Source organism: Cucurbita maxima, unplaced genomic scaffold (genome assembly GCF_002738345.1).
Source record: "Cucurbita maxima cultivar Rimu unplaced genomic scaffold, Cmax_1.0 Cma_Scf00022, whole genome shotgun sequence".
NCBI lineage: Eukaryota > Viridiplantae > Streptophyta > Magnoliopsida > Cucurbitales > Cucurbitaceae > Cucurbita > Cucurbita maxima.
Window position 1 is genome coordinate 42,821 of NW_019272038.1, and position 25,847 is coordinate 68,667.

Genomic DNA, 25,847 nt, shown 5'->3' on the forward strand with positions numbered 1-25,847 from the left:
GGGGGGGGGGGGGGGGGGGATAAATTAATTAGTGTCAGTTTATGAAACTGTTGACGTTTTGCTGGCAGAGATCAACTGTTTCTTTATAGTTATGCATTATCAACTATAAAAGTAGCGCTACAGTTGGTTCAAAATATTTCAATTATGAAGACTAATATTTTTTACATATTTTCTCTTCATTCTCCCCTTCACTGCAATACTAAGGCTTTAGTTGCCATTTCTTCATTTTTTCATTTTTTATGATTACAACTTCGGGTCAACTTTGGTAACTGCACATGATTACACAGGCTTTTTGTTTTAAAGATTTCGCACCTTGCTCAATCTCTGAGCCATTTCTAAATGTATTAACAGGCATTTACTGGAAACGTTGTGGATTGACTTTGGACTACGCTATCAATAAAAAAAAAGCCACACATTATTGAAGTGGGAATACAATCTTTTTGTATTCCACTACTATCATAAAGGTATAACATTCATTCAATCTTATGGTCGATAATGAATTATTGTTTTGATATTTATGTTTAACCCAACGCGTTTGTGAAACACTCACATTAAGAAGACTAATAAAATAGAGATTATAAGACATTCGGTAGAAACAACCATACTTTACTTTGCTTAGGATGAAAAACTTAATGGATAGAGAGGTATTTATTCTAGAGGCTAGATAATGTAGACCAAATTTATTCCTAAAATATCTAAATGCTTATTTCCAAAATATTCAGATATCTTTATCCTTAAAATATCTTGATCTTTATTCTTAAAATATCTTGATCTTTATTCTTAAAATATCTTGATATTTATTTCTAAAATATCTATGGCTCATATAGCTTGACCTTATTGGACTAGTGATGATATTGGTCATCTATCTTCTATAATAGTTACGTTGGCATACTTAGGATTTGACTTTCGGATTTTTTGTGACCGTCTAAGTTGTTGAGGTGTCATTTACTTTTTACCGAGTTCGCTTGATTGAGTCATTTGTTCGCCAACATCAGTGCACGTAGATCATCAAATGCATCAACACTACCAAATGTGTGTAGTTTGTTCCCCATCTTTTGTAGTAGAATATTATTCGAGTCTTGTCAAGACTTTCTTCTCTGAGGACCACCGTGAAGATGTTTCATCAAAACTCATCTCTTAAGGTGTAGCATTTTCTACTTGTTGGGTATGTGTAGAACCCAAGCTTGTTCGTCCACACACGCTACCTATACGTGCATGCTCAACCGTTTGTGACCCAACCGACTTAACTCTACACTAGGCCAACTCATTCGGCTCGATCTTGCCTCTACTCAAGGCCGAGGTCTTTCACTATAATGTCGCATCTCAAATTATATTGATTTCCAGTTAACATGTCCCACACATCTTGACATCATCTCAAGTCGTGGGATGTCATTTGCCATCGTAGCTTGCTCAGTCATGCCCATCAAGAATGGGCCCATGCGTTATTCATAATATCGAGAAATCTCGAACATCCATCCAAATTCTATCGAGACATTGGACCCTCTTATATCCATGCTATATCATTTACAAATTCTGTACCGGATAGCGGGTGTATGGTCCAACCTTCGACACATGGGTCGGGGCGCAATGTTGGCACACCTGTGTCGTTCAACACTATCCTTGAAAAATCTATTTCAAAGGAAGTCGTTCGAGACACTTGTTTTGCAACACTCCCTCTCACTGTGACACACGTATGCCTCCCCTCAAGTTACATTTTGAAGTATTTTTGGTATGACAGGTATATATATGATTTTGGCGAACGATTATACAATGTCATGGAACTTTGTTCGATGCTTGATTGACACCAAATTTGGTGAGCTTTCATATTTTATATGGACGGATTTGACTGTAGAACCGCATGTCTAAATTATCTCAAGAATCCTTACTTTTGAGGTTAAGGCTCGAGGCTTTACGTGGCCTTTCATCAAGCCTATCTTTGACACACTTGTCTACATTTGTCACCATGTTGCTTATGCCTCATCTTCTCTTCAATACTCACTTTATATGGTGTGTTGGATGATGCACCGTCCTCCTTGGTCGCATCATGGCACTCGTCTATTTTGGCCGGATGGGGGTGTCACTTGAGTGTCGCCGCTTTGCTTGTCTCAACGTGAGGGTCACAATCTACTCTTTTCATAGTATGATTGTGACACTCGACATCATTAGGAAAAATTCCCTAGTTAGAGCTCAGTACATAGACATGTATGGACTACGGTTATCGTTGTAGAGCAAAGGAGCTCCCCCAGACTTATGAGTACTCCCCTAGGGCTTTTCCATGGAGCACGACTTGAGGCGCAATTCGCGCAAGGTTGACAAAGGGCCTAGACATACATAAAACATTCGAGCTAAGAGAATTAGAAATCCCTTTGAAGTTATGAACCCTAGGTGGGTTAGAGTACTCATTAGACAAGGTATATTCAGGGTTAGTTACGCAGAAACTTGCAAAGGTCAACATAGACATTAAATCACAATTTTGGTTATCTCTAGGAGCATGTATAAGAATAAGTTTGACAAGAACCTACAAGTAAACTACTTGCTAAGTATTTTTATACTCATTCCATGTTATTCTATTTTTTGAGATTAAGCGTAGGGATCCCTAGATCGAGTCTTTTCCATTTGTGTGCTTTTATTATTATTTTAATGTTATCTACTTCTAAAACTCATGCTATTTTGTGAACGGTTTTTAATGTGACTCCAGTGTTTAAATTTTATTTTAACATAAGTTTAAATGCATATTTAAAATTTAAATTTTTTGTGTTCCTCGCTTTACAAAAAGAAAACTTCTACTACTTTTATACCCTTGAGTAAGTCTCGAAAAGTGGGTCATTATATTGATTCTCTATTTGCGCAAGGCGCTATTAGCATCCTCCTCTAGAGACGTAATTTTGCTTTCGCCAACAACTTCCCAAAGGTCTTGTCCTTGTAGGTAAGATATCATGCATGTTGCCACGTGTTGAGCTACAACCACATAGTATTCTAAGAATTCCAAGAGCTTTGACAATCTATACCAACCTCACTTTTTCGTGGAGAACACTAACACTCTACGACCAATCAAGAAAAGATTTATAAAACATTTTGTAGAAACTACTCCACTTTGGGATGAAAAACTTAATGGGATGGAGGGTGAAACAGTGTAAACTAATTTATTCCTAAAATACCTACATCTTTATCCCTTAAATATCTAAATGTTTATTTATAAAATATTTATTATTTCTAAAATACTTAAATAGTTATTCCTAATTTATGGAATATCTTTATTACTAAAATATTTATGGGTTCAACATTGAACTTGATCCTATTAAACTTTTTATAGGTATGTAAAATTGAACTTGATCCTACTAGACTTTTATAGGTATGTAAAAGTTTGTTTTCTGCCATAGCCAAGGATAGCAGTTAAACTTGCACTGGACGACTTTCAAAATTAAATATGCAGGATTTCTTCTCAGTGCTAATACCCTCAAGGCAGATCTCATCTTGGAAATGCATGCAATATAATATACTTTTGCATGTGTAATTGTGTGCTGAAAGTAAATATTACTTTGTCCAAAATCTTATCGCAGTTTTTCTCGTCTGTTTTTTTCTTTTCCAAACGTTGTTTTATCGCAGCAAGGATGAGAGCATACTTCGCAAGTACAAATTGTGATCCAGTGTTTTGCATTGTTTGAAAGTAATAATTTGGAAGATATTTTGGTAGAGGTAGAATCTATGAGAACATTACCCATTGTAGTTCTTCCAGCATCTATTAGGAGCTGATATTGGTCACCTTCAAAGTTGAAGCCAAACACTTTGCAAAAGAAGGCGAGATTAAAACGAATTTCAGATGTGAATGTGACGGGATAAGTTTGAATTAGAGTATTTCATTAAACACGCAGAGGCCCGTTACAATATGACCATAGATAACATTCACCCCTGCATCCAGGATTGTCGGTCTGCACGACAACGATTTATCAGCTTTATGCCTGTATTACGGAGACAAACATTCAAACCGATGTCAGATACCTCAAAAATCCAATTAATCTATTCTATTAATTTTTAAGTGTTCGATAAAATGTGTCAAGATACCCTTGTTTATTTAATTCATATTCTAATTATAGTATACTTTTTAAGATGCAAAACAGTAGTTCAAATAGAAGCTATGGTAATGTTTCTATTTTCAACTAATCTTATCCATGTTTCTACAATTACAAATATAACTCCCAGTCTTCTAAATTATACGAAGATGTCATCTGTCATAAATATTTCGAAATATGTAAATACAAAATTATAGTATCCACATTTTTAAAAGATCACGCCTGCATTTGAATATATATTTTGAATTTCAAACTCACTCCTACTATAATTTTTATTTTTTCCTTTGCTTCAACCATTCTTTGATTCTATAAAGTTTTTGAAATTCTTGAAAATGTTCCGCCCATAAATATATTTTAGTCCTCGAACGCTGATGTCTCACCTCTATTAAGAGGTTTTTTTTTTTTTTTTTAAAAAAAAAAAACTTAATTGGGAGAACTTAAGAAGAAAACTCTAAAATTTTGGCTTTACACATTTTTTTAAGTTAAAAAAGAAAAATTAATTTCTTGTAGCAGTTAATATTATTGTGATAATAAAACCGAAAAGAAATCATGGAAAGTTTAAAGATAGTAATCCAATAAAATATGAAATTCACATGAACCCAAGGAAAGGGCACGTACCTTGTTCGCAATGTTGTTTGAGAGCCAATTTAATCCCTCATAAAGCCCTTCACCGGAGGTTGCACAAGTGCTCTGGATATACCTATTAAACACCACAGACGTTCATCCGACTTCAGAACAATATGTATGATGCAAAATGGTATTGGATGGAAGAACACAAGGATTACCAATGGCGCTGCCGAAGCGAGTGAAGACCAAGCTTATCAGTAATCTCAGCGGCGTTCATTGCATTGGGGAGATCTTGTTTGTTAGCAAACACAAGTAATACGGCATCTCAAAGCTCATCCTGAAGTCAGTGATAACAAAGCATCGACAAATTCCAAGTACAATTAATCATAAAATCTCCAGCGTATGTACATGATAACAAAGCATGCTCAATCCTTGTTTAGTACTAGGCCTAGTTCTAAACCAACGTCATACAGGCTTTAGGTAACTTTGACCTCTGAACAACATATTGATAAATGAAATTGCTTACCAAATTAACTCCAGATCATCTGAACTAAAATTTGTTAAGATATTTGGGGAAAAATATCATCAGAGAAAACAATACAAGGTACAAAGAAACACAATGAACCTCCTATAATTATTCATAGTTCATTCTTGTCTGGTTATCATTGGACAGAATGAAACGAATTTCATATACATATGGCATGTCGTACTAAAATATCATCAGATCTATCCACTAGGAAACTTCTCGTATAGGACTGAATACTTGGATCCAATTATTATTATGTGATGCAACTCCTACATGTAGTATACCGATCATTGTATGGAAAAGAAAAACGAGCCACCATTAATCATCCTTCAACAAGTGATTAAGTGACGAAATTCTAAAGTTCCAATTGTCATATTTAGACGCTAAACACGATAACTCCATTGACATTCAGAGTGTGGTAAGAATGAAACCTACAGATCCTAGCAATGGATCAATGTTAACGAATGATAAATACATTCAGCACACCTCATTCAGCATTCTATGCAATTCGTCCCTTGCCTCAACAACACGGTCTCTATCGTTACTGTCCACCACAAATATAAGACCTTGAGTGTTTTGGAAGTAGTGCCTCCACAATGGACGAATCTGGAAAGATAAATCACATTTATTGGCTACGTAAAAAACACTAAATCATTCATGAATCGATTATATCATAGATAGAAAACTGCGATGAAAAGTTATCCACAGCTAACAAATGATGAAAAATAGACTTCTAAGTTCATACTTTGTCCTGACCACCGACATCCCAAACAGTGAAGCTGATGTTCTTGTATTCCACAGTCTCCACGTTAAATCCTGCAAATAGAGATAAAAATCAATTATAATGTCAAATGTCAGTGTCATGGAATCCAACCACATCAATGAAAACATACATATAATAATAAGACTAGTAGCTCCTCTGAAATGATTAAAAATCTAAGCAGGGCAAAAACATAACTAAACACAAAGAACGAAAGAAAGGGAGGGATACGACGCTTACCGATGGTAGGAATGGTTGTGACAATCTCTCCAAGCTTGAGTTTATAGAGAATGGTCGTCTTACCAGCAGCATCAAGACCAACCATCAGAATTCTCATCTCCTTTTTAGCAAACAGCTGACTGAAGAGTTTTGCGAAGGTCAGTCCCATTTCTGTTTCGTAACCGAGAATTTCCTGCATTTTCAGAGCAAAAATATTACACTCACGAGGAGAATGTCAATGATTACGAACTGGAACAATCGCTGAAATTATTTAAAACATTTTTGTTTCAGAAAAGAGGTTAAATCTCGTGGAAAAAAAAAGACGCCAGCATAATAAATCCAGGGAAGATATATCATGATTCAGTTGCACGGAAAAGAATATGAGCTAATGAATCATATAATGCATGAAGACACAGTACGATCACTAACGTGATCATATGAAGCACCGGTTGGCTCAAACAGTACCTTTGAATAACTAATATTCCATTACCAAGATCTACGAAAAACAGGCAATGAAGCACCGAATAGATCAGATCGGAAATATAGATCCGCCAAACACGTCAAAAAGTTAAAAATCGAACAGAAATCCCTTAACTGAAGTATAAATCGTCAAAATTCTTGAAAATAAAGGAGTTAATTATCAGATGAACCGTAGGCAGCATATAAGAAGTATACCTAAGCTCCAACATACAATCAACAGCAGACAGAAAGCGGAGAAACACAAGAACGAAATGGAACGAATTCATCGCTATATACAGAAGAACTGTAACTCAAAAACAATGAAAGCAGACCAAGATTCAGAAGATTGGAATTACCACTGAGAGCTTCACAGAGAGGTCAGAAGTGTATTGAAAGGGATGGAGAGAACAAAAGAAGGCGAGCTTCAGAACGCGGATTATGGCGCTCGGTTGGAGGACGAGTATTGTTAAGATGGCCTAATAAAGAAGCGACCGATGTGGGACGGAAATACGATTCTACCCCTAAATCGAACTTGCATCTTAAGTCTTCGGTGCTCGTAATACTACCAATCACAAACAGCCACGTCATCCAAGGGGTTGCGCTGTCCCTCGAATCAATGGATGCCAAGTGCCCAGTGTGTGTTTGTGCCAGAAAATTAGAAAATTTTATGTATGCAGCCTGGTGAAGGTAATAACTCTTGGTTCTTTGTTGACTTTTGCAGATAAGAAGGGGTCATGAGGTACACAAACAATTATTATGAAATTAGTTTAGTTTGGACTTGTAGTTTGTAATTTTGTTTCATCCAACACAATCCAAGTTCTAGAATATTCTTTGGCTTCTATCGTTGAAATTTCCTCGAATCACACTTCGTCATCCTTCAATTGTTACTGACAACTTATAACTTGAATCCGAAGTCTCCGTTTTCCAATTGACTATTCTAACCTATACTTAGACCATTCTAAGGAAGTATCCAATTTAATCATCAAAATATTTCATCACTTGCCTCAAATTAAACCTTATTAGACAATACATACTTCAAACATTAATTTCGATCCAAAGAATTAACAAGAAATCATTAATAAAAAATGGAAGTCCATTCTTGTATCCAAACCTATCTTTCTTCTAGCCTTTCATACATAATCCTTAAACTAATTTTTTTTTTAAAAGAATGTCCATTATCAAAACCTTGGGAGTCTAATTTCATACTTTAACCCACAATTCTCGTATCCAAACTTGTTTTTCTTCATTCCTTACACACAACCTTTTATTTTTGCGATCCCTTATTTCTAGATTCCAACAACTCTTCGCTTTCCAATTGTCATTTTTTCAAATTCTTTCATTAATTCTTCCAGGAAACTCATAAACCGTTCTAAGAAAGTACCTTATTTCAACATCATAAAACTTTATTCACTTGCCCTAAATTAAACCTTAATAGATAATACTACCTCAAAATTCTTGTATCCAAACTTATCTTTCTTCCATCCTTTCATACATAACCAACCACTGAACTTAAAAAATTCAAATGATTTTCCATTATAAAAAACTTGGGAGTAACCAAGTTCAAATGATTGTCTATTATCAAAAACTTTGGAATCGGATCTTATACTTTAACCCACAATTCTCGAATCCAAACTTATTTTCCTTCCTTGCATACATAACCATTCAAACCAAAAGATTGTCTTTTATCTAAATTATATAGACCAAATACAATTTAACTTTCTTTAGCACCAATGGAGCATATTCTTTATTCTAGTGCTTCCTTCCTCTACAATTTCTCTAACCTCGTATTGTGATCTCATATTCCTTGATTCCCACTATTCTTCACTTTTCAATTATCCTTGATTCAAATTCTTTTATATTTCTTATGGCATGTGACTTTTATTCTTTGATACATATAGTCCCCCATTTACCACATAGGTGGATATTTTTCCTCTTTAAGTAAGGATATCATCTCATTTAATTCTTCAAGAGAACTCATAGATCATTCTAAGAAAGTACCCTATCTCACCATCATAATAATTTATTCATAGACCATTCCAAGAAAGTACTCAATTTCTTTGGTCACATTATGAAACCATATATGCAAAAAAAAAATCTTGGTGGGAGGGGCATGTTCGTAATTATTGTGTCCTTCATGAGCATTTTTGTAATTTGCCATTTATAATATTTTACTCTAAAAATTCTTGATCATATTTTGGTCCATTTTTCCTTCATCTTGAAATTCCATCTCCATCAAGAATTAGAAATAGGAGAAATTTACTTGAGACTGAAAAAAAAATGACCTTTTTTTTCTTTTATACTTACTATTTCCTTTTCAAACCTTTCTCAAAGGCTTGGAATCCTTATAATTCCCTTGCTAGGGAATTGAAAATCTCTTTTTTGAGCTCATTAATCTTCCTTGGGTCTCTTAATCCTTTTTTTTGAATCCCTTAAACCATTCATGGGCACCTTAAACTTACTCGATTATCTTAATCTTACTTGGGCTCTTACAAATTCTCCCCCTCTTAAGAACATTCGTCCCCGAAAGTTCACTTTTCTTACCATGCCTTAGAGGAGTTCTTGGTCTTAGTTATGTCCTTCCAAGTTCTTTGAGGGTCCATGCATGGGGTTGTCCTTCTCTAGCATGTCTTTCTAATTTTCCCTTGTGGCCTTTTATCCTGCCTTAAGACCATATACTTATTCTGGTCTTTGTTTTTCTCGACTAATTTGTTAACATCCTTTGTTGAGATTACAAGTCTTTCTTGGTAATCCTTGTGTTTTTCCTTATATCTTGGAGCATATTTTCTTGTTCCTTCTTGTACTAGAGGCTTATTTGTGGGTTCTTAGGGTCTTAAGTACTTCTTTCCTTCTTTAATTGGAGTAAATACTATTCCTTTTTCAAACCTTTCTCAATGGCTTGAATCCATACAATTCCTTGCTAGGACATTGAAAATCTCTTCCTTTGGCCCATTAACTTTTCTCGGTCTCTTAATCCTTTTTTTGACCCCTTAAATCTTTCTTGAGCACCTTAAACTTACCGAGTATCTTAATCTTACTTGGGCTCTTACAAATTCTCCCCCTTTTAAAAACTTTCATCCTCAAAAGTTCATTTTTTTTAACATGCCTTCGGGGAGTACTTGGTCTTAGTTATGTCCTTCCAAGTTCCTCGAGAACCCTTGCATGGGTTTGTCATTCTACGACATGTTTTTCTAATTTGCCCTTGTGGCCTTTAGTCCTGCCTTAAGATTATGTACTTATTGTGGTATTTGTTTTTCTTGACGGTCTTCTTAACATCTTTTATTGAGATTACAAGTCATTCTTGGTCATCCTTGTGTTTTTCCTTATATCTTGGAGCATATTTCCTTCCTTGTACCCAACAAGTTTTGACATAATCAACCTTCTTCCTTCTTATACAAGGCTTATTGGTTTATTGGTGGATTGTTTTAGTCTTAAGTCCTTCTTTCCTTCCTTCATTCTATTTGTTTTTCAAACCTTCTCGAAGGCTTATCCTTATAATTCCTTGCTAGGACATTGAAAATCTCTTTGGCCCAATAACCTTCCTTGGGTCTCTTAATCCTTTTTTTTTTTTTTTGATCCCTTAAACCTTTTTTTGACACCTTAGACTTACCTTAGACTTACCTGTATCTTAATCTTACTTGGAAAATTCTCCCCCTCTAAAAAAATTTGTCCTTGAAAGTTCACTTTTCTTACCATGCCTTGGGGGAGTTCTTGGTCTTAGTTACGTCCTTCCAAGTTCCACAAGGGTCCTTGCATGGGTTTGTCCTTCTCTGACATGTTTTTCTAATTTGCCCTTGTGGCCTTTTGTTCTGCCTTAAGGCCGTGTACTTATTCTGGTATTTGTTCTTGTTGACTGTCATCCCGACATCCTTTGTAGACATTACAAGTCTTTCTTGGTCATCCTTGTGTTTTTCCTTAGACTGTCATCCCGACATCCTTTGTAGACATTACAAGTCTTTCTTGGTCATCCTTGTGTTTTTCCTTAGATTTTGGAGCATATTTCCTTCCTTGTACCCAACATGTTTTGACATAATCAACCTTCTTCCTTCAAGGTTGTATNGACTGTCATCCCGACATCCTTTGTAGACATTACAAGTCTTTCTTGGTCATCCTTGTGTTTTTCCTTATATATTGGAGCATATTTCCTTCCTTGTACCCAACAAGTTTTGACATAATCAACCCTCTTCCTTCAAGGTTGTATCTTAGAGATTTCTCTTGTTCCTTCTTCTACAAGGCTTATTGGTGGGTTCTTAGGGTCTTAAGTTCTTCTTTCCTTCTTTCCTTGGAGTAAATAAAATTTCCTTTTCAAACCACATAATTCCTTGCTAGGGCATTGAAAATCTCTTCCTTTTGCCCATTAACCTTCTATGGGTCTCTTAATCCTATTGTTCGATCCCTTAATCTTTTCTTGGGCATCTTAAACTTACTCGATTATCTCTTAATCTTACTTGAGGGTCCTTGGGGGAGTTCTTGGTCTTAGTTACGTCCTTCCAAGTTCCTTGAGGGTCCTTACATGGGTTTGCCTTCTCTGACAAGTTTTTCTAATTTGCCCTTGTGGCCTTTTGTTCTGCCTTAAGGCCGTGTACTTATTCTGGTATTTGTTCTTGTTGACTGTCATCCCAACATCCTTTGTAGACATTACAAGTCTTTCTTGGTCATCCTTGTGTTTTTGTTGACTGTCATCCCAACATCCTTTGTAGACATTACAAGTCTTTCTTGGTCATCCTTGTGTTTTTCCTTAGATTTTGGAGCATATTTCCTTCCTTGTACCCAACATGTTTTGACATAATCAACCTTCTTCCTTCAAGGTTGTAGGAGCATATTTCCTTCCTTGTACCCAACATGTTTTGACATAATCAACCTTCTTCCTTCAAGGTTGTATCTTAAAGACTTCTCCTGTTCCATCTTCTACAAGACTTATTGGTGGGCTCTTAGGGTCTTAAGTTCTTTCCTTCTTTCCTTCTTTCCTGGGAGTAAATAAAATTTATTTTTCAAACCACATAATTCCTTGCTATGGCATTGAAAATCTCTTCCTTTTGCCCATTAACCTTCTATGGGTCTCTTAATCCTTTTGTTCGATCCCTTAATCTTTTCTTGGGCATCTTAAACTTACTCGAGTGTCTCTTAATCTTACTTGGTCTCTTACAAATATCCCCCCTTTTAAAAAAATTTGTCCTCGAAAGTTCACTTTTCTTACCATGCCTTGGGTGAGTTCTTGGTCTTAGTTATGTCCTTCCACGTTCCTTGAGGGTCCTTGCATGGGTTTGTCCTGCTCTGACATGTTTTTCTAATTTGCCCTTGTAGCATTTTGTTCTGCCTTAAGGCCGTGTACTTATTCTGGTATTTGTTCTTGTTGACTGTCATCCCAACATCCTTTGTAGACATTACAAGTCTTTCTTGGTCATCCTTGTGTTTTTCCATATATATTGGAGCATATTTCCTTCCTTGTACCCAACAAGTTTTGACATAATCAANAACATCCTTTGTAGACATTACAAGTCTTTCTTGGTCATCCTTGTGTTTTTCCTTAGATTTTGGAGCATATTTCCTTCCTTGTACCCAACATGTTTTGACATAATCAACCTTCTTCCTTCAAGGTTGTATCTTAAAGACTTCTCCTGTTCCATCTTCTACAAGACTTATTGGTGGGCTCTTAGGGTCTTAAGTTCTTTCCTTCTTTCCTTCTTTCCTGGGAGTAAATAAAATTTATTTTTCAAACCACATAATTCCTTGCTATGGCATTGAAAATCTCTTCCTTTTGCCCATTAACCTTCTATGGGTCTCTTAATCCTTTTGTTCGATCCCTTAATCTTTTCTTGGGCATCTTAAACTTACTCGAGTGTCTCTTAATCTTACTTGGTCTCTTACAAATATCCCCCCTTTTAAAAAAATTTGTCCTCGAAAGTTCACTTTTCTTACCATGCCTTGGGTGAGTTCTTGGTCTTAGTTATGTCCTTCCACGTTCCTTGAGGGTCCTTGCATGGGTTTGTCCTGCTCTGACATGTTTTTCTAATTTGCCCTTGTAGCATTTTGTTCTGCCTTAAGGCCGTGTACTTATTCTGGTATTTGTTCTTGTTGACTGTCATCCCAACATCCTTTGTAGACATTACAAGTCTTTCTTGGTCATCCTTGTGTTTTTCCATATATATTGGAGCATATTTCCTTCCTTGTACCCAACAAGTTTTGACATAATCAAACTTCTTCCTTCCAGGTTGTATGTTAGAAACTTCTCTTGTTCCTTCTTCTACAAGGCTTATTGATGGGTTCTTAGGGTCATAAGTTCTTCTTTCCTTCTTTCCTTGGAGTAAATAAATTTTTTTTGAACGCATCTTAAACTTACTCGATTATCTCTTAATCTTACTTAGGTCTCTTACAAATATCTCCCCTTTTAAAAACTTTCGTCCTCGAAAGTTCACTTTTCTTACCATGCCTTGGGGGAGTTTTTGGTCTTAGTTACGTCCTTCCAAGTTCCTTAAGGGTCCTTATATGGATTTGTCCTTCTCTGTCATGTTTTTCTAATTTGACCTTGTGGCCTTTTGTTTTACCTTAAGGCCATGTACTTATTCTGGTATATGTTCATGTTGACTGTAATCTAAACATACTTTGTAGAGATTACAAGTTTTTCTTGTTCATCGGTGTGTTTTTCCTTATATCTTGGAGCATATTTCCTTCCTTGTACCCAACAAGTTTTTACATAATTAACCTTCTTCCTTCACAGTTGTATCTTAGAGACTTCTCTTGTTCCTTCTTCTACACGACTTATGGGTGGGTTTCTTAGGGTCTTAAGTTCTTCTTTCCTGGAGTAAATACAATTTATTTTTCAAATCTTTTTCAATGGCTTGAATCCACATAATTCCTTGGTCGCATTGAAAATCTCTTCGTTTTGTCCATTAAACTTCTTTGGGTCTCTTAATCCTTTTGTTAGATCTCGTAATCCTTTCTTTGGCAACTTAAACTTACTCGAGTATCTCTTAATCTTACTTGGTCTCTTACAAATTCCCCCCTCTTAAAAACTTTCATCCTCATAAGTTCACTTTTCTTACCATGCCTGGGGGAGTTCTTGGTCTTAGTTACGTCCTTCCAAGTTCCATAAGGGTCCTTGCATGGGTTTGTCCTTCTCTGACATGTTTTTCTAATTTGCCCTTGTGGCCTCTTGTTCTGCCTTAAGGCCATGTACTTATTCTTGTATTTGTTCTTCTTAACTATCATCTCAACATCATTGGTTGAGATTACAAGTCTTTCTTGGTCATTCTTGTGTTTTTCCTTATATCTTCGAGCATATTTCCTTCCTTGTACCCAACAAGTTTTTACATAATCAACCTTCTTCCTTCAAGGTTGTATCTTAGAGACTTCTCTTGTTCCTTCTTCTACCAGGCTTATTGGTGGGTACTTAGGGTCTTAAGTCCTTTACTTCTTTCCTTGGAGTAAATACAATTTCTTTTCCAAACCTTTTTAAATGGCTTGAGTCCACATAAGTCCTTGCTAGAGCACTGGAAATTATCTTCCTTTTTACTATTAACCTTCTTTGGGTCTCTTAATCCTTTTGTTCGATACCTTAATCCTTTCTTGAGCACCTTAAACTTACCCTTGTATCTCTTAATCTTACTTAGTCTCTTACAAATTCTCCCCCTTTTAAAAAATTTCACCCTCGAAAGTTTACTTTTCTTACCATGCCTTGTGGGAGTTCTTGGTCTTAGTTATGTCCTTCAAAGTTCCTTGAGGGTGGGCATGGGTTTGTCCTTCTATGACATGCTTTTCTAATTTGCCCTTGTGGCCTTTTGTTCGGCCTTAAGGCCATGTACTTATTCTGGTATTTGTTCCTGTTGCCTGTCATCTCAACATCCTTTGTTGAGATTACAAGTCTTTCTTGGTCATCCTTGTGTTTTTCCTTATATCTTGGAGCATATTTCCTGCCTTGTACCCAACAAGTGTTGACATAATCACCTTCTTCCTTCAAGGTGTATCTTAGAGACTTCCCTTGTTCCTTTTTGTACAAGGCCTATGGGTGTGTTCTTAGGGTCTTATGTCCTTCTTTCCTTCTTTTCTAGGAGTAAATACTATTTCTTTTTCAAACCTTTTTCAATGGCTTGAATCCACATAATTTCTTGCTAGGGCATGGAAAATCTATTCCTTTTAATCATTAACCTTTTTTGGGTCTCTTAATCCTTTTGTTTGATCCCTTGATCCTTTTTTGGGCACCTTAAACTTACCCAAGTATCTCTTAATCTTACTTGGTCTCTTACAATTTCTCTCCATTTTAAAAACTTTCCTCCTCAAAAGTTCACTTTTCTTAACATGCCTTGGGGGAGTTCTTGGTCTTAGTTATGTCCTTCAAAGTTCCTTGAGGGTCCTTGCATGTGTTTTTCCTTCTCTGACATGCTTTTCTAATTTGTCCTCGTGGCCTTTTGTTCTACTTTTAGGCAATGTACTTATTCTGGTATTTGTTTTTGTTGTCTGTCATCTCAAAATCCTTTGTTAAGATTACAAGTCTTTCTCGGTCATCCTTGTATTTTTCCTTATATCTTGGAGCATATGTCCTTCCTTGTACCCAACAAGTTTTTACATAATCAAACTTCCTTCAAGGTTCTATAGAACTTCTCTTGTTCCTTCTTCTACAAGGCTTATTGTTGGGTTAAAAGACAATTTCTTTCCTTGGACTAAATACAATTTCTTTTTCAAACATCTTTCAATGGCTTGAATCCACATAATTCTTTCCTACCATTAAAAATCTCTTCCTTTTGCCCATTAACCTTTTTAGGGTCTCTTAATCCTTTTGTTAGATCCCTTAATCCTTTTTTAGGTACCTTAAACTTACCCGAGTATCTCTTAATCTTACTTCTTCTCTTACAAATTCTACCCCTTTTAAAACTTTCGTCATCGAAAGTTCACTTTTCTTACCATGCCTTGGAGAGTTCTTTGTCTCAGTTATGTCCTTCAAAGTTCCCTGAGGGTCCTTGCATGGGTTTGTCCTTCTCTGACATGCTTTTCTAATTTGATGCCTTAAGGTCATGTACTTATTATGGTATTTGTTTTTGTTGCCGGTCATCTCAACATCCTTTGTTGAGATTATAACTCTTTCTTGGTCATCCTTGTGTTTTTCCTTATATCTCGGAGCATGTTTCCTTCCTTGTACCCAACAAGTTTTGACATAATCAACCTTCTTTCAAGGTTGTACCTTAGAGACTTCTCTTGTTCCTTCTTCTACAAAGCTTATTGGTGGGTTCATACGGTCTTAAATCCTTCTTTCCTTCTTTCCTTGGAGTAAATACAAGTTCTTTTTCAAACATTTTTCAATGGCTTGAATCCACATAATTCCTTACTAGAGCATAGAAAATCTCTTCCTTTTGCCCATTAATCTTCTTTGGGTTTCTTAATCCTTTTGTTAGATCCTTAATCCTTTCTTGGGTACCTTAAACTTACCCGAGTATCTCTTAATCTTACTTAGTCTCTTACAAATTCTCACCCTCTTAATAACTTTCCTCCCTGAAAGTTCACTTTTCTTACCATGCCTTGGGGGAGTTCTTGGACTTAGTTATGTCCATCAAAGTTCTTTGAGAGTCCTTGCATGGGTTTGACCTTCTTTGACATGTTTTACTAATTTTCCCTTGTGGCCTTTTGTAATGCCCCAAGGCCATGTACTTGTATTTATTCTTGTTGACTGACCGTCATTTCAACATCCTTTATAGAGATTACAAGCCTTTCTTGGTCATACTTGTATTTATTCTTGTTGACTGACCGTCATCTCAACATCCTTTATAGAGATTACAAGCCTTTCTTGGTCATCCTTGTATTTTTTCTTATATATTGGAGAATATTTCCTTCCTTGTACCCAACAAGTTTTGTCAAAATTAACCTTCTGTTATCTCAACATCCTTTGAAGAGATTACAGGTCTTTCTTGGTTATCCTTGTGTTTTCCTTATATCTTGGAGCATATTTCCTTCCTTGTACTCAAACAAGTTTTGTCAAAATCAACCTTCTTCCTTCAAGGTTGTATCCGGGAGACTTCTCTTGTTCCTTCTTCCACAAGGCTTATTGTTGGGTTCTTAGAGTCTTAAGTCCTTCTTTCCTTCTTTCCTTTGGAGTAAATACAATTTCTTTTTCAAACATTTTCAATTTCTTGAATCCACATAATTCCTTGCTAGGGTATTTAAAATCTCTTCCTTTTGCCCATTAACCTTCTTTGGGTCTCTTAATCCTTTTGTTAGATTCTGTAATCCTTTCTTTGGCACCTTAAACTTACCCGAGTATCTCTTACTCTTATTTGTTCTCTTACAAATTCTCCGCCTTTTAAAAACCTTCGTCTTCAAAGGTTCACTCTTCTTACTATGGGGGAGTTCTTGGTCTTAGTTATGTCCTTCCAAGTTTCTTGAGGGTCGTTGCATGGGTTTATCCTTCTCTGACATGTTTTTCAAATTTGCCCTTGTGGCCTTTTATTCTGCCTTAAGGCCATGTACTTATTCTTGCATTTGTTCTTGTTGACGGTCATCTTAACATCCTTTGTAGAGATTACAAGTCTTTCTTGGTCATCCTTGTGTTTTTCCTTATATCTTGGAGGATATTTCCTTCTTTGTACCCAACCAGTTTTGTCATAATCAACCTTCTTCCTTCACTGTTATATCTTGGAGACTTCTTTTGTTGCTTCTTCTTTGAGGCTTATTGGTGGGTTCTTAGGGTCTTTAAGTCCTTCTTTCCTCCTTTCCTTGGAGTAATTACAATTTCTTTTTCAAACCTTTTGCAATGGCTTGAAACCACATCATTCCTTGCTAGAGCAATGAAAATCTCTTCCTTTTGCCCTTTAAGCTTCTTTGGGTCTCTTAATCCTTTTGTTAGATCCGTTAATCCTTTCTTGAGCACCTTAAACACACCCGAGTATCTCTTAATTGTACTTGGTCTCGTACAAATTCTCTCTTCGTCCTCGAAAGTTCACTTTTCTTACCATGGGGGAGTTCTTGGTCTAAGTTATGTCCTACAAAGTTCCTTGAGGGTCCTTGCATGGGTTTTTCCTTCTCTGACATGTTTTTCTAATTTGCCTTTGTGGCCTTTTATTCTGCCTTTAAGGCCATGTACTTATTCCGGTATTTATTCTTGTTGACAATTATCTCAACATCCTTTGTAGAGATTACAAGTTTTTCTTGTTCATCAGTGTGTTTTTCCTTATATCTTGGAGCATATTTCCTTCCTTGTACCCAGCAAGTTTTGACATAATCAACCTTCTTCCTTCATGGTTGTATCTTAGAGACTTCTCTTGTTCCTTCTTCATTAAGTCTTATTGATGGGTTCTAAGGGTCTCAAGTTCTTCTTTCCTTCTTTCCTCGGAGTAAATACAATTTCTTTTTCATTGGCTTGAATCCACATAATTCCTTGCTAGGGCATTGAAAATCTCTGCCTTTTGACCATTAACCTTCTTTGGGTCTCTTAATCCTTTTATTAGATCCCTTAATCCTTTCTTGGGTACCTTAAACTTACTCGAATATCTCTTAAATCTTACTTGGTCTCTTACAAATTCTCCCCCTTTTCAAAACTTTCATCTTCGAAAGTTCACTTTTCTTACCATGCCTTGGGGGGAGTTCTTGGTCTTAGTTAAGTCCATCCAAGTTCCTTGAGGGCCCTTGCATGGGGTTTATCCTTCTCGGACATGTTTTTCTAATTTTCCCTTATGACCTTTTGTTTTGTCTTAAGGCCATGTACTTAATTTGGTATTTGTTCTTGTTGACTATCATCTCAACATCGTTGAGATTACCGTCTTTCTTGGCCATCTTTGTGTTTTTCCTTATATATTGGAGCATATTTCCTTCCTTGAACCCAACAAGTTTTTATATAATCAACCTTCTTCCTATAAGGTTGTATCTTAGAGACTTCTCTTATTCCTTCTTCTTCAAGGCTTATTGGTGGGTTCTTAAGTCCTTCTTTCCTTCTTTACTTGGAGTAAATACAATTTCTTTTTCAATGGCTTAAATCAACATAATTCCTTGCTAGGGCATTGAAAATCTCTTCCTTTTGCCCATTAACCTTTTTTGGGTCTCTTAATCCTTTCTTTGGCACCTTAAACTTACTTGAGTATCTCTTAATCTTACTTGGTCTCTTACAAATTCTCTCCTTTTTAAAAACTTTTGTCCTCGAAAGTTCATTTTTCTTACAATGGGGGAGTTCTTGGTCTTAGTTATGTCCTACCAAGTTCCTTGAGGGTCCTTGCATGAGTTTGTCCTTCTCTGACATGTTTTTCTAATATGTTTTTCTAATTTTCCCTTATGGCCTTTTGTTCCGCCTTAAGGCCATATACTTATTCTTGCATTTGCTCTTGTTGACCGTCATCTCAACATCCTTTGTAGAGATTGCAAGTCTTTCTTGGTTAGCCTTGTGTTTTTCCTTATATCTTAAAGCATATTTCCTTCCTTGTACCAACAAGTTTTGTCAATAACAACCTTATGTCATCTCAACATCCTTTGTAGAGATTACAAGTCTTTCTTGGTCATCCCAGTGTTTTTTTATATCTGGAGTATATTTCCTTGTACCCAACAAGTTTTGTCATAATCAACCTTCTTCCTTCAAGGTTGTATCGGGGAGACTTCTCCCGTTCCTTCTTCTACCAGGCTTATGGGTGGGTTCTTAGGGTGTTAAGTCCTTCTTTCCTTCTTTCTTTGGAGTAAATAGAATTTGTTTTTCAATGGCTTCAATCCACATAATTCCTTGCTAGGGCATTGAAAATCTCTTCCTTTTGCCCATTGACCTTCTTTGGGTCTCTTAATCATTTTGTTAGATCCTTTAATCCTTTCTTGGGTACCTTAAACTTACCCGAGTATCTCTTAATCTTACTTCGTCTCTTACAAATTCTCCCTCTCTGAATAACCTTCCTCCTTTAAAGGTCACTTTTCTTACAATGCCTAGGGGGATTTTTTTGTCTTTGTTATGTCCTTCCAAGTTTCTTGAGGGTCCTTGCGTGGGTTTATCCTTTTCTTACAATGCCTAGGGGGATTTTTTTGTCTTTGTTATGTCCTTCCAAGTTTCTTGAGGGTCCTTGCGTGGGTTTATCCTTCTCTGACATGTTTTTCTAATTTGCCCTTGTGGTCTTTTATTATGCCTTAAGGCCATGTACTTATTCTCGTATTTGTTTTGTTGACTGTCATCTCAACATCCTTTGTAGAAATTACCAGTCTTTCTTGGTCATCCTTGTTTTTTTTCCTTATATCTTGGAGTATTTCCTTCCTTGTACCCAACCAGTTTTATCATAATCAACCTTCTTCCTTCAAGGTTGTATCTTGGAGACTTCTCTAGTTCCTTTTTCTACTAGGCTTATTGGTGAGTTCCTAGGGTCTTAATTCCTTTTTTCCTTCTTTTCTTGGAGTAAATACAATTTCTTTTTCAAACCTTTTTCAATGGCTTGAATCCACATAATTCCTTGCTTGGGCGTTGAAAATCTCTTTCTTTTGCCCATTAACTTTCTTCGGGTCTCTTAATCCTTTTGTTAGATCCCTTAATCCTTTCTTTGGCACCTTAAATTTACCCCAGTATCTCTTAATCTTACTTGGTCTCTTGCAAATTCTCCTTTTTTAAGAACTTTTGTCCTCAAAAGTTCACTTTTCTTACCATGGGGGAGTTCTTAGTCTTAGTTATGGCCTTCCAAGTTCCTTGAGGGTCCTTGCATGGGTTTGTCATTCTCTGACATGTTTGTCATTCTTAAGTGTGGCCTTTTGTCCTGCTTAAGGCCAAGTACTTATTCTGGTATTTGTTTCTTGTTGACTGTCGTCTCAATATCCTTTGTTGAAATTACAAGTCTTTCTTGGTCATCCTTGTGTTTTTCCTTAAATCCAAACTTATCTTCCTTCCTTACATAAATAACCATCCAACTCAAAAAATCCAAAAGGTTATCCTTTATCTCACTTATAGACTAAAAAACAATTAAACTTTTGTTTAGCAAACCTCTTTTTGTGATCTCTCATTCCTCCATTCAAAAGTTTTTCGCTTTCCAATTGTCCTTAACTCAAATCCTTTCATACTTTTTATGGTATAATACATCGTATTCCTTGATTAGAACAATTCTTCACTTTCCAATTGGCTATTTGAATATGTAACCCCACGTCTACCACTGTACCTAGTGTTATCTACCACTGTACATCATATTACTTGATTAGAACAATTCTTCACTTTCCAAGAGTGCTATTTGAATATGTGCATAATACCTAGTGTTATTTTTTCATTTAATTCCTCATGGAAAGCCATCTCCCCTCATCTTAATGATTCATCCAATTTACAAATCTTTACAACCCATTTTTCTCAGTTGCCGTAAAACAAACCTCCTTGCTTAGTTGCTTGATCATTATCTCTAATTCAAACTCTTTAGACAAAAAGGAATTCTCCACTTCAGAATAGACCCTAGTGTTGTATCTCTTGTAATGACCAAGAATCTAGAACATCTCTCCTATGGTCTTGCCCAGCCTACAGGTTGTAGTTCCATGGTGGAAGAGTTTCTTCTTCATCCCTTCTTGAAAACGGATAAAGAACAGATTATTTAAAGCAATTTTATGGAATTTTTATGTTGAAAGAAACAATAGGAATTTCAAAAGGATTGGAAGACCTTGGGGTGCAGTGTAACCTTATAGATCACACCTCTGTATGGTGTGGGAGAGTGTGTACAATTTTTTGTAATTAAATCTTATTTTGTTTGATTGGAGTATCTTTTTAGGTCAATTCGGCTTTTGGGGATATGACACCTGTTTATTTTAAACTATCCTTTAGGTCTTATTTTGCTTGATTTGAGCACCTTTATGGGTCAATTGGGTTCCTCTTGGGATGGTTTTCTAGTGTTCCTCTTGTATTCTTTTATTTGATCTCAATGAAAGCTTCACTTTCATTTTTTTTTTTAAAAAAAAAGATCTATTCATAGCTACCTAAAAAGCTCAGAAAACAAAAGATGTAATTTAATTTCTTACTCATGAACCTCTTCCAAATTTAACATTCATTACAATCCTTTATTTAATCATTTACTCTTAGAAATGAAAACATGATATAGGAAGCACAAAGAACATAAAAAAAGGAAAGCAAAGACATAATAAAAGTTAAACATAGGAATCTAACCTTATTAGGACCACAACATTGCCAAAAATGTAATTCCTGCAAGAACCAGACCGGACATATGGTAGTTCATGATGTCAAATCACCCAAGTGTATACATGATGTTGGTTATGATTGTTTGTGGGAGTTTTTTAGAGGGTAATATTAAGGTCGCTTTGTAGAAGCAAGAGGGTATCTTTTTGTTTTTTCTGAATTGTAGCTTGGTTGAGCATTGAGGAGAGGAGGGAGCTCTCAAAACTCCCTTGGCATTGATAAAATAGTAAATATATAATTCAAGTTCTACCAAAAACAAGCTAAAAAAATTTTAGTGTGCCAGAAACTTGTTCTATACTGAAAGGAAACTTGTTCGATTTTCGTTACAGGATATTTGCCTCAGTTGGAATGCCTTCTTATATCCTTTGTAGCTTCTTTTGACCACTGGATCATTTTCTTTTGTTCACTTAATTATTTTTGAACCTCTAAATAAGAATAACCTATGAAGTTCTCCTGTGAACCCCTAAATTTAAATAGCCGGCTGTACCCTCAAAATTTCAAACCCAGAACAACGACCCAACTACCCATAAAACTAAAAGGCTGAAAACGAAATTTGAAGGCAATCGGAGGAAGAGAGAGCAGAATCATCACTGTACACATAAAATTTCAAACTCAGACCGGCGACCAAACTACCCGTAAAACTAAAAGTCTGAGAACGACATTTAAAGGCAATCAGAGGAAGAGAGAGCAGAATCATCACTGTACCCTTAAAATTTCAAACCCAAAACAGCGATCAAACTACGCATAAACTAAAAGGCTGAAACGAAATTTGAAGGCAATCAGAAGACGAGAGAACAGAGTCATTACTGTACCCTTAAAATTTCAAACCCAGAACAGCGACCGAACCACGCATAAAACTAAAAGGCAGAATGAAGGTACTTCACCTCTATTTTTCATCACCGAGACGAGGCGAGAAACTTCTTTCAACTCTGCTCTCTCTTCCTCCGATTGCCTGGTAACAATCTAGCGTTTGGTTTGGGCAACGAACACTCAAAAGGGAAGAGGCCGCTGATGGAGCCTTGTAACGATCTAGCGTTCGGTTTGGGCAACGAACACGCGGAAGGGAAGAGGGCGTTGATGGAGCGCTCTCATTCTAATGTGAGAATGTGCTGAAGAAGAGAGTGCGAGTGCGGGAGAAATGTATAAGCCCGAGTGAAATAAGCGGGGGCCGAGACAGCTGGCACCCGAGAATGGCGGGTAACGGCTCTGAAGACCTTTAACATAGAGTCTTTGGATTGGGAGAAACTCATTTCGCTTTGTGACATCCATGGCCTCCTGAAACCCTGTTCAGTAATGCCTTGATTCTGAAACTTTTTAATGTTCCTCTCTAAGCTTAACAGGAATCATTTTCTTCGTACTGAACTCTGTTGCTAGACGGCTTCCCAATCTGTAAGCATCCAATTGGAGGTGAAGTAGGAGTTTTCAGTTCTCCAAATGTCTGCCAGCAGAAAGGATCATATAAATGATACCGCTCTTGCAGTGGTTTTAGCTCTATGGTTGTCAGCGTTACATCCCTACAAGGTTGGTTGTCGCTACAGGCGAAGTGTACAGGCTTAACTGTGTAAGTCCCTCAGATTTTCTCATAATTGATTCCTGATAGAGCCACGCCTGAAGTCTGGTTACTGCATTTCGCTTTGTCGCAATAAAATTGGTCAATCACAATTGGTAATTGAACTTCAGACATTTGAATGTTTGAGAAGAGAACGTTCTGAACAGAGCCTGACCCACCCTGTAAAGGTATCATGTGCCATTCTATCAATACTCTTCAATTCTGAACATTATAGATGACTTATGGAGCTTCCCAATTTTAGAAAAACGAAAGGTTGTCCCAAAAATAATGAGCTTTTTCATTTGGTATGAACAACATGCTTTCCATTTTAAACTCAAGTACCTGCCATGTTTTGATTCTAACACCGTTCATCGTGCTATGCATTGTGACATCACGGACAGTTATGTTTGAAACACAAGCTTTTGTATTGTCCTTTCCTAGACTCCCAATGCTGATTCCATGTCCTGGCCCGCAGTTCACGTTGTGTATGTATATGTTTGAGCATCCCGTTTGAATAGAAACACAATCATCTCTTGAAAGGATCAGAATAAAGATCATCAGTCACCTGTTTATTTCAATTTTCAACTTCAAACTTCTACCTACTCGTAATCTACATTATTGTTTTTTTTTTCTTCTTCTATTAAACCAATGTTTCAAAATTGTTGAGTATTTCGACTTGGCCTTTATAACTAATGGTTGCAAATTTCTGTAGTGAAAGACTCTTATGTCTACTGACAAGAAAGGTTCTCATATTTTAAGTAAACATTTAGTATTTTATCCATCAAATGCTCCTTTTAAATAGTCGTAACGATTGAATGTTGAGTGCTCAGTTTATCTCAAGACATGCACACCCTTAGCCCTTACTGAGCACCGCCCATTTAAGTAGATAATATTTAACAACAGGATCAAGTGGTTGCAAGTGACGTAATTACCACAAGATAGACTGGTGCTGTGGATTAGAACGTCTTTGGAGTTTTGCAAGTGAATTCCATCAGTATTAGGACTGTTTCCAGGAGATGAGACGCTGATATCATGCACCAGGACTCCCACGCAGTCGTCAAACTTGAGGTGGCATTGGGGGCTGTTTTGGATTGTTATGCCCGTGACTGTAACATTGAAGCTTCCATAAAACCTTAGTGCCTGCGTAACATAACATTTCATATAACTCCACAGGGTGAGGATGATGGGGCCACAATGAAATCATCTTAGAAGTTTATCAGTAAGTGATCCCTTACAGTTGGCTTGATGCTTGGCATTTTGCCTTCTAGATTGCTTCCTACCTGCCACATATTTTTAAGTGAATCACGTTCATTTTCCTTCTCTATTTGCAGCTAGAAAACTGAATATTGTGGAGGAAAAGATCAGTATAGATAGTGTTCATTACCGGCGTTGGTTTTGCTTCATCTCGGGTCTTGTTCATGGGGATAATGAGTTTCATCTCGTCGTCTATAGGCTCATCAAAGGAGGAATCTTGCCACCAGACGGATCCTCTTCCGTCGATTATGCCACTTCCCCGTATGGTAACCCCTATTAGCTTTGTAAATTGGATCCATTGCAAGAGACCTTTCCCCCAAGTTCGGTGATCAGTGGGAGCCATAATGGCTCCATCTAGCTGCAAATCAAGTCTAATGAGCTAATATAATGTTGTCAACATCCTAACTATGAGTAGTTTAGTTCTGGCTGGTTACCCTTGAAAGGGATACTTTAATTTGGGGGAACCGTGCTTCTGGGTACGATAATGTTTACCTGAAATACAATATCTGGTTGGCAATATGGGCCAGAGAAGGAAATGGGTCCTACGAAGAACACATAGTCTGCCGGAACCATGACCGTCGATCCCACCACCTTACAAGCGGCTACCCAAGCGTCTTCAAATGCCTGGAACGGATCGTGCAAATATTTTCCAATCAAAATCATTCCTTGATGGTATTCCATTTATCCAATCCTTTTGCAATGACAAAATTCTGTTAGATATCAAACTCCAAGTATTTCTATAGGAGAAGAGTGATTGAACGTACCTTGGTGTCATCAGACTCTCCATTGCCTTTAGCACCAAAATCTAGAACGTTGAATATGGCAGAATCGCTACTCTTGTAGCCTTTCTTGGGTGGAGTTGGAATGGTCTCCTCTTTTGGTTTAGGAGGAATTGGAGACGAAGGGGAGGCATTGTGTGACGGAGGAGCTTTAGGGTTGGAGCCACTGACATGGTGGCTCTTGCTACCGCCATGACTGCCTTTCTTCTTTGATAGAGAAGCCGAGGTCTGCCTGCTCTGTCTCCAGTGTTTTCCTCTCCTTGCAGTGCAGCCATCAAAGTTTGAAGACCAAACAAGAAAAGCTATCAAAACCGAAAGTGTTAAGGTTTTGGAACTCATCCCACTCCTCATTTTTAGTGTAAATGTGGGAAGGCAGGGAGAGCGAGAGAGGTAGTGTTCTTTTGAGATCGGCAAAGCAAGTGGGAGCTGAAGTGGGGTTAAATAGGTAGCGACTCCTTAATCTTCAGGAGACTGTGCAGACAAAGGCTAGCCAACATACCAATTTGTTAATGGCAGGCTTTTAATCTTTTCATTCAACAACCCCCCCCCCCCCCCCCCCCCCCC

At 36.9% G+C, this 25,847-nt stretch overlaps 2 long non-coding RNA genes and 2 pseudogenes across 2 annotated transcripts in view; 1 reads left to right on the top strand and 3 right to left on the bottom strand.

Annotated features, from left to right (window-relative positions):
- LOC111496431 overlaps window positions 1-2,591 on the top strand; it is a 4,215-nt gene extending 1,624 nt beyond the window's left edge. Inside the window, exons 4-5 of the long non-coding RNA XR_002720458.1 lie at window positions 352-464; window positions 1,176-2,591. This is a non-coding gene — a long non-coding RNA (uncharacterized LOC111496431). The remainder of the gene's footprint in view (window positions 1-351; window positions 465-1,175) is intronic.
- Window positions 2,592-3,785: 1,194 nt separating this feature from the next.
- LOC111496533 lies at window positions 3,786-7,123 on the bottom strand (annotated as a pseudogene).
- A 3,598-nt stretch (window positions 7,124-10,721) lies between these two features.
- LOC111496539 lies at window positions 10,722-13,974 on the bottom strand. The gene is made up of 3 exons (XR_002720470.1): window positions 13,919-13,974; window positions 11,306-11,392; window positions 10,722-11,035 (listed from the first exon to the last, which is right to left on the bottom strand). It is a non-coding gene; the product is annotated as an uncharacterized LOC111496539 (long non-coding RNA).
- Window positions 13,975-21,488: 7,514 nt separating this feature from the next.
- LOC111496530 lies at window positions 21,489-25,815 on the bottom strand (annotated as a pseudogene).
- Between the last annotated feature and the right edge of the window lie 32 nt (window positions 25,816-25,847).